General features: G+C 35.9%; 1 long non-coding RNA gene across 1 annotated transcript; it reads left to right on the top strand.

Moving 5' to 3' along the window:
* The first annotated feature begins 923 nt into the window (after positions 1-923).
* On the top strand, positions 924-1,640 carry LOC141391845 (uncharacterized). Its single transcript, XR_012409729.1, has 3 exons — positions 924-957; positions 1,020-1,140; positions 1,212-1,640. It is a non-coding gene; the product is annotated as an uncharacterized lncRNA (long non-coding RNA).
* Positions 1,641-9,661: the final 8,021 nt, after the last annotated feature.

Raw genomic sequence — 9,661 nt, 5'->3', positions numbered from 1 at the left:
GTCGTACTTGTACTTTCCTTTATGATCACGATGTGTTCGGAAAAAGAATCTAAACACATACGACAACACTCTAAGGGCTTTTGGATATGAAGAAAACCTTTGAATAATATCGACATCTTCAGAAATAATATGTAAAACGTCCACAATTTGTTCCTCTGGTGGAGGGTTCACAAGTTTTATTTTGGGCCAGTTAGTTTCTGACGTTGTAAGCCACGATGGACCATGCCACCATATTGAATTCGCAATTAGGTCTTGAGTTTTACAACCACGGGTGCCAAGGTCGGCAGGATTGTCATTTGTTGGTACATGTCTCCAGGTTGCATTGGGTACTAGATCTATTATTTGTGAAGTGCGGTTGGCAATGAACGTTTCCCAAGACCACGGAGCTTTTGAGAGCCAACCCAAAACAATAGACGAGTCTGTCCATAGTGTGATGGGTGAAATATTGTAATCATATGTGTCAACTACATATTTTATGAGCTTGGAAAGCAGTAAAGCTCCAAGTAGTTCCAATCTGGGCAAAGATACGTGTTTAATTGGGGCTACTTTACTCTTAGCATCTGTCAAATTTAAGAAAATACAACCCTGTATGTCTGTACGGGAGCGTGTCAAATACAGAACAACAATAATACGGCATGACATTTCATAACAAAAACAAAATAAGTTTGTTTATTTTTTGAAATTATCTGTGAACAATCCAAACAAATCATTTTTATTGTATTTTTGCAACCAGAGATGTTAACGCAGAATCTTTCAGTCATTAATCAAGATTCCTAATCATTTTCCACCAAAGAAAACCTAAGTATTTCCGCGGATACAGTAATAACAGCGTTAAGGCACTTAAACATCTTGGAATATCAGCAGAAGTTTTCACAATATGATAAAATATGACAGAACAACCTGGAGGGATACAATCGAGGCTTCGGATGCTTATAAGTTGGAATATTTAAAAAAAGTGTAAAAAACGTCAAAATTTCTTATGAAAACCGTTTTTGTTAATCAAAAAATGTTTTCCTTAGTGTAACTACACAAAATTTGGAAAAACATTTTTGCAATACATTACGATTGCGCAATTTTTCGTGGGAGAGATAATGCCCCAAAACCTCAAAAAAAGCCTGCCGGAAACAACGAAACTTGGAAGTACGTAAGATAACCCTCGAATGTTGAAATCGATTTGGTCCAAACGTTGTGTATTGTATTATTTCTTACAGACTCGGATTATGTCCGAATATTGACTACATCGGAGCACTCGGCTACCTCCCACATAAATCGTGAAAACTGTGCAGTTTAAGTGATAGTTTTTAAGTTTTTGGCATCAACATCATTTCCGGCGGTAATGAATCCTCTCAGCGTAATGTCGGCTAACATTTGTTGAGTATTTCAGCCATGAAAAACTTTTCTACAAGTGATGTCGAAAGACACGCCGTCCCATATCATTGAAACAATATTCCTTTTCGGGGATGTGGAAACATGTATATTGTGTATACGGCGCCAGTTACGATGGTACAATTTTTTTCGGGGGCAAGTCCATACTTACTGAGAAATTGACCCAATTCATATATGTAGATGTATCTATATCTCTGTTGGCACATCGGACTGATACATTAAACAAATACGTTTAATTCAATTGTTTGTTTGAGAATCCCAAAGACCCCCTATATAAGATAATATTTCAATTAGTAAAATTCAAATAATTTATTTTCTGCATATAAAAACTTTAATATACGTATGTAGGTATGTGTATTTTTTTACCAAATTCTTGTTCAATTGTAATAAAGATTAATAAAAAATTATATTGAAATGATTCCCAATTGCTGCTGCATAACAGAGCTTTTCGCGATATAATTTTCTCCGTTTGAATTGCTTTGCTTTCAGCATAGACTTTATATTCAAAATGAGCTTATCTAGAAATAATAGTAATAAGTACCTATAATTTTAGTTACGCATTAATAGCAAATAGTTGCTCTGTTCCAGAACCTGCAAGAAGCTACTATTTTTTTACTACGATAACATTTTTTTCTTTAAGGCCTGGGTACATAAGCTGCTTCGCCTGGTTGCCTTGCTTTCCTGCTTCATTTCTGACACAATACAAATAAAAGAATAAAGAAGGCCGAGGAAATTTCGAACTGGGTTGCCCTTTTCTTTTTTATTCTTTTATCAGAAGTAAGCAAGGTAAGCAGGCAAGGCAGCTTATGTACGCAGGCCTTTACTTTATCGGAAAGAATAGTAAAGACTAGTATATTCTTGCAGTTCTGGAACAGATCAATTATCTTTTTATAAAAATTCCCAAATTATCCGCCGACTTCCGAAACGTCAGTCGCTTTACAATTTCTAGATTTCATCAAAATATTTCTGGTGTACAGTAATGCTTTGTTCCTCGAAGAGGTAGCTGAATGCATCAGAAATAAAAGTAATGTTGTGTTGCTTTTTAAATGTATTAAAAAGGCGCCACTATAACATTTTAAAATACATAAGTTAAGTATTACGGCTTTCTAAAACACACAACTTCAGACATTTGCAAATCAACTGATGTTTCGGAAGTCACCCATCCTTTATTTCCCAACATGTTTTTTATTTTGTTATGCTAACACCATCATATGCATGCGTATGAAATTCACACAAAGCTGCATTTTGGGGGAAAGCTTGGGTTTGCTATTAGAAGCAATGTCTCTAAAAGTGTCCATCGATCCCACGTGTTTAAAGAACGTTATTGAAAAAAAGCAGAGAATTTTCGAAGGAGTCGTTCGAGTTGGACTTATGTTTACACACATGACTTAAGTGGCCTAATCTGGCATAGAATGGTTCTTAGATGGAATAACTCTACTAAACACTCTCCGTTTTTTTGGATTTATTTTAAAAGGTAGGCACAATTCATTTTTTTGCATATATATTTTTTTTGCTGTTGGGGATGTTGGTTGTCAGAGGCTGTTACGTTTAAGACATTGCTTCTAGTGACAAACCCTAGCTCATGTCATATTTAACTGGACTGTAAATCCTTTGTAGGACCTTCTCATAATTTCCTCAAGAAATCCACGTTTATTATCTTTTGACGCTCCTCAACAATCTCCAAGGCAATAATGTTTGTTCATTTTGGGTCCCGGTAATTCCTTTAAAAGCAGCTTCATTGTCGTTTCGGTTATTGTAACAACCTAAAAAAGATCCATGTTTATGTATTTTAGAACATTGACAAATGACCCATTTCCGTCACAAATCTTCTTTTTGCACACAAGATCTCATGTTAAAATACATTTATTTAATTATTCAACAATTCGAATTATTTTTTTAGTTTGTAACTGTCATTTATACAAACGTATGTTTGTATGTGTAGACATGTACATGCAATCAGTTTGACAATGAATGTACTTCAAATTCGAATTATGAAAAAAATTTTAATCAGCTGTTAGCATGAAATTACCTTTATGATTCTACCATGCTCTTAGCTATTAAAAGGTTTGATGAAACAGAATTATTATCGGATTGACAACGAATGTAGACCGAAGCACAATATGCCCCTTTTGAGGCGTCGCAGAATCCGTGGAGTTGAATATGATTATTGGGATTGAAATGTATCCATCTGGGTATTGATATTGATTCTAGTTTTGGGATATCTAACAGTATTTCATTCCAAAGAGCCAGAGAATCTGAGCTGACTGCTTCATCCCATCTTAATCCTTCCAACCACAATTGTTGCATGAGCATTTTCGCTCTTATTATTATTGGTGTGATCCAACCAGCTGGATCAAACAATTGAGCTACAGAGGAGAGGATTTTGCGCTTTGTCAGTTGTGAGTGTTGTTCTATTTGAAAGGGATTGTACGAAAAAGAGTCCTTCAGTGCGTTCCATTTTATGCCTAAAGTTTTTGTGGAGCTTGTCTCGAAGAAACGCAATAGATCTAGATCGTAAAGATCACCAGGAGGAACCTGGGCTAATATATTGGGGTTGTTTGCTGTGATCTTTTTTAGGGGGAATCCTGCAGAATTTAATACGTTTTTTAGTTGAGAAAGAGATTCAGCAGCTTCCTGCACTGTAAATCCCCCTGAGAGTATGTCGTCAACATATGTCCTCTTTTCTTAATATTGGCGATTTTAGGGTATAGTCTCTCTGAATCTGAGGCGAGTTGCAATAAAGTTCGAATTGCGAGGAAGGGAGCACAATTCAAACCAAATGTGACCGTGTTCATTTGGAAATCTTTAATGGGACCCTTTTCTTCACATTGGAATAGAATCCTTTGAAAACATCTGTCATCAGGGTGGACTAAAATTTGGCGGTACATTTTTTGTATGTCCCCGCTATAAACATATCTATATTTCCTCCAGTTAAGGATAATTGAGATTAATTCAGTTTGCAGTGTTGGGCCTGTGTGAAGTACGTCATTAAGTGAATATCCTGATTTTGATTTACGTGACGCATTGAATACAATTCTAACTTTAGTCGATTTGTGTTCAGGCCGTACTACTGCGTGGTGGGGTAAATAAAATGACAAGTACTTCCCGTTTGAAATATTTTCATTGGAAGATGTTTCCTCCATATGATTTAGGGATATATATTCCTTTAGAATTGAGTGATATTCAGACTTTAAATTTGGTTCTTTCGATAACTTGCCTTCCATGTTAGCGTATTGAGCCAGAGCTGAAAAGCGCGTAGACCCTAGAAAGATCTCATTTGGGAATTCCTTTTTAAAAGGTAACCTAACCATATAGCGTCCATTTGGCTGCCTTGTAACTGTTTCAGAGTAGAATTCTTCGCAGAACTTATCATTGTCTGAACTTGGTTTTACAACTGGCACTTCTTCGGTTTCCCAAAATTGTCTTAGTATATCACTAAGATTTTCTTTTTCAAATGGAGTCGCATTTAGAGAGAATGACTGGACATTTTCAGACTTAATTGGGCCACTTAAAACCCATCCAAAAATGGTGTTATATGCAGATGCTTCTCCGCAAACGTTCTTCTTCATACCATCAAGGTTAATAAAATTTTCGGAGTCGTTTCCTAATATAAGGTCGATATTTGATGATTTATTAAAATAGGGGTCTGCTAATTCCAACATGTGTAGTTCTGATGTCTTGGGTAGAATAAATGTACTAGATGGTAAACGCTTTGTAAGCTTCGGTAGAATAATAGCTTTAACGCTATGCTTTTGATGTAGTTTAGGCACAACTAAAGTAATAACACATTCTTTATTTGACTCTTGTGTAATTCCTTCTATACCAGATATGCTATAGTTAGCTCTCTTGTATGGTATTTGAAGTCGGTTTCTGATTTTTTCACTGAGAAAAGTTTTTTGTGAGCCTGGGTCAATTAGAGCCCTTATAGTGAAAATTTCCCCTTCATGTTCTATATGAACGAGAGCTGTGCGTAAAAGAACTGTTTCTTGGTCACTTAACACGTTTGCTTGAAATTCTGCGCATTGCAGCAGCTTCCTGCACTGTAAATCCCCCTGAGAGTATGTCGTCAACATATGTCTCTTTTCTTAATATTGTGGCGATTTTAGGGTATTGTCTCTCTGAATCTGAGGCGAGTTGCAATAAAGTTCGAATTGCGAGGAAGGGAGCACAATTCAAACCAAATGTGACCGTGTTCATTTGGAAATCTTTAATGGGACCCTTTTCTTCACATTGGAATAGAATCCTTTGAAAACATCTGTCATCAGGGTGGACTAAAATTTGGCGGTACATTTTTTGTATGTCCCCGCTATAAACATATCTATATTTCCTCCAGTTAAGGATAATTGAGATTAATTCAGTTTGCAGTGTTGGGCCTGTGTGAAGTACGTCATTAAGTGAATATCCTGATTTTGATTTACGTGACGCATTGAATACAATTCTAACTTTAGTCGATTTGTGTTCAGGCCGTACTACTGCGTGGTGGGGTAAAAAAAAGTGACAAGTACTTCCCGTTTGAAATATTTTCATTGGAAGATGTTTCCTCCATATGATTTAGGGATATATATTCCTTTAGAATTGAGTGATATTCAGACTTTAAATTTGGTTCTTTCGATAACTTGCCTTCCATGTTAGCGTATTGAGCCAGAGCTGAAAAGCGCGTAGACCCTAGAAAGATCTCATTTGGGAATTCCTTTTTAAAAGGTAACCTAACCATATAGCGTCCATTTGGCTGCCTTGTAACTGTTTCAGAGTAGAATTCTTCGCAGAACTTATCATTGTCTGAACTTGGTTTTACAACTGGCACTTCTTCGGTTTCCCAAAATTGTCTTAGTATATCACTAAGATTTTCTTTTTCAAATGGAGTCGCATTTAGAGAGAATGACTGGACGTTTTCAGACTTAATTGGGCCACTTAAAACCCATCCAAAAATGGTGTTATATGCAGATGCTTCTCCGCAAACGTTCTTCTTCATACCATCAAGGTTAATAAAATTTTCGGAGTCGTTTCCTAATATAAGGTCGATATTTGATGATTTATTAAAATAGGGGTCTGCTAATTCCAACATGTGTAGTTCTGATGTCTTGGGTAGAATAAATGTACTAGATGGTAAACGCTTTGTAAGCTTCGGTAGAATAATAGCTTTAACGCTATGCTTTTGATGTAGTTTAGGCACAACTAAAGTAATAACACATTCTTTATTTGACTCTTGTGTAATTCCTCCTATACCAGATATGCTATAGTTAGCTCTCTTGTATGGTATTTGAAGTCGGTTTCTGATTTTTTCACTGAGAAAAGTTTTTTGTGAGCCTGGGTCAATTAGAGCCCTTATAGTGAAAATTTCCCCTTCATGTTCTATATGAACGAGAGCTGTGCGTAAAAGAACTGTTTCTTGGTCACTTAACACGTTTGCTTGAAATTCTGCGCATTACAGCAGCTTCCTGCACTGTAAATCCCCCTGAGAGTATGTCGTCAACATATGTCTCTCTTCTTAATATTGTGGCGATTTTAGGGTATTGTCTCTCTGAATCTGAGGCGAGTTGCAATAAAGTTCGAATTGCGAGGAAGGGAGCACAATTCAAACCAAATGTGACCGTGTTCATTTGGAAATCTTTAATGGGACCATTTTCTTCACATTGGAATAGAATCCTTTGAAAACATCTGTCATCAGGGTGGACTAAAATTTGGCGGTACATTTTTTGTATGTCCCCGCTATAAACATATCTATATTTCCTCCAGTTAAGGATAATTGAGATTAATTCAGTTTGCAGTGTTGGGCCTGTGTGAAGTACGTCATTAAGTGAATATCCTGATTTTGATTTACGTGACGCATTGAATACAATACTAACTTTAGTCGATTTGTGTTCAGGCCGTACTACTGCGTGGTGGGGTAAATAAAATGACAAGTACTTCCCGTTTGAAATATTTTCATTGGAAGATGTTTCCTCCATATGATTTAGGGATATATATTCCTTTAGAATTGAGTGATATTCAGACTTTAAATTTGGTTCTTTCGATAACTTGCCTTCCATGTTAGCGTATTGAACCAGAGCTGAAAAGCGCGTAGACCCTAGAAAAATCTCATTTGGGAATTCCTTTTTAAAAGGTAACCTAACCATATAGCGTCCATTTGGCTGCCTTGTAACTGTTTCAGAGTAGAATTCTTCGCAGAACTTATCATTGTCTGAACTTGGTTTTACAACTGGCACTTCTTCGGTTTCCCAAAATTGTCTTAGTATATCACTAAGATTTTCTTTTTCAAATGGAGTCGCATTTAGAGAGAATGACTGGACGTTTTCAGACTTAATTGGGCCACTTAAAACCCATCCAAAAATGGTGTTATATGCAGATGCTTCTCCGCAAACGTTCTTCTTCATACCATCAAGGTTAATAAAATTTTCGGAGTCGTTTCCTAATATAAGGTCGATATTTGATGATTTATTAAAATAGGGGTCTGCTAATTCCAACATGTGTAGTTCTGATGTCTTGGGTAGAATAAATGTACTAGATGGTAAACGCTTTGTAAGCTTCGGTAGAATAATAGCTTTAACGCTATGCTTTTGATGTAGTTTAGGCACAACTAAAGTAATAACACATTCTTTATTTGACTCTTGTGTAATTCCTCCTATACCTCTTGTTTGCATAATGTGCAAACATAATTTAGCTTTTCAGTAGAAGAATATGTTTGTATCTTTTTACACTGATTTGTATTGAAGTTAAGTGGATTCGACCTGTCCTTTGTTCCTCTAAAATTAGATAAACGTTCTACAATTTCAAATCTATTCTTTAAAAATTTTTCCATTTCGCACCATGTTGGTAAATCTTTATGGGACTTTAGTGACTGTTCCCAAAGAGATAAAGTTTCGTCTGGAAGTTTTGTAGAAGTAAGATGAATGAGAATGGGATCCCAACCGCTCGTATCTATTTCCAGCGTTTTTAAAGTACTCATGCAGTCTGTTATTGTTGAATATATGTTTTGCAGAGAATCACTAGTTTCTTTGGTGGCTACGGGGATGTTGAATAACACCTGTAGTTGGTTATCAACCAATACACGTTTGTTTTCATAACGTGCCTTTAGAGCGTTCCATGCCAACTCAAAGTTATTGTCACATAAGGAAAATCTGTTTACGATGGTTCCAGCAGTTCCTGATGTCTTGTTTCTTAAGTAATAAAGTTTTTGTGCATTGGTAAGTATTGGATGGTCTACGTAGACGGCTGTGAACATGTCACGAAATGATGGCCATTCTTCGTAGCCTCCTTGAAAAATTTCAGTGTCACAAGGTGGCACTTTTATGTAGCATCCTGAAGAATTTAGGTTTGAAGGAATTGAATTTGTGTGTACTTGGTTTTGAGTTCGATTCGATTGGGTGAAACTAGCTCCAGACATTTGAAGGACATCTAAAATTTGAGCTCGAGTGGTATAGTAAGCCTCAGCAGAGACTTCAAAATTTATTTTTGCATTCTCCTTAAAATCCCTTATATTGGAGGATTCAGGGGAGATCATAAGATTTTCGTAGTCCTTTTGGAGCCTTTTCCACCTCACTTCAAGGTCTTCCAACTTAACTTGTAAAATAGAATCAGTTTGATCTGTGACATCGGTTTTTTCAAACTTGCTGCAAAAGCTAACTAAATGTTCACAGTCGAAAAGAAATGTTTGTTGTATTCGAGATGGTTTTGTTACGGACGAACCTTGACCAGTGGTCGAATCAGTTGAATGTTTGTCGGAAGTAGTACTCCGTTGGGTGACGTTTTCATTCTCCATTTTTAGTGGTTTTTATCTTATTGGAATTTTAATTTCAATGAAATTTAGAAATTATAGATGGTGTAATTTTAATTAACTGTTATTGTGGAATGACTTTTCGAAAATGTAGTATAGTGTAATTCAATGGAAAATGTCAGAACTGGCTTTCAGTTAAATATGGATGTAATCATCAATCACTATAAATCTTTTGTATTTTGATACAGGCTTTTGCGACGATCCAAAAAAAATGATTGGGATGTTCCTATGTTAATTGTAAACGAAAAGACGAAAGTGTTCAATGACTGAAATCCTTTGTTATATTGACCTGGGACATATTTTCTCTGGTATAAATTTCAATACAGGTAATCCAAAAATAAAATATGTATGAACTGTTCAAAATTGTATCCAATACGCTTAACTATAAATGAGCAATTGTATATTTCAACTTGACAATTTTTTTTTTGGTTGTATATCCAAAATATCAATCACAATAGGTAGAGAGAATATAATGAAAACTCTCCAATCGTAAATTATAAG

The sequence above is a fragment of the Musca autumnalis genome, unplaced genomic scaffold (genome assembly GCF_047663935.1).
Source record: "Musca autumnalis isolate F117 unplaced genomic scaffold, ASM4766393v1 scaffold_156, whole genome shotgun sequence".
Taxonomy (NCBI): domain Eukaryota; kingdom Metazoa; phylum Arthropoda; class Insecta; order Diptera; family Muscidae; genus Musca; species Musca autumnalis.
The sequence above is the reverse complement of the archived record's forward strand: the minus strand, read 5'-3'. Positions and strand labels throughout refer to the sequence as shown.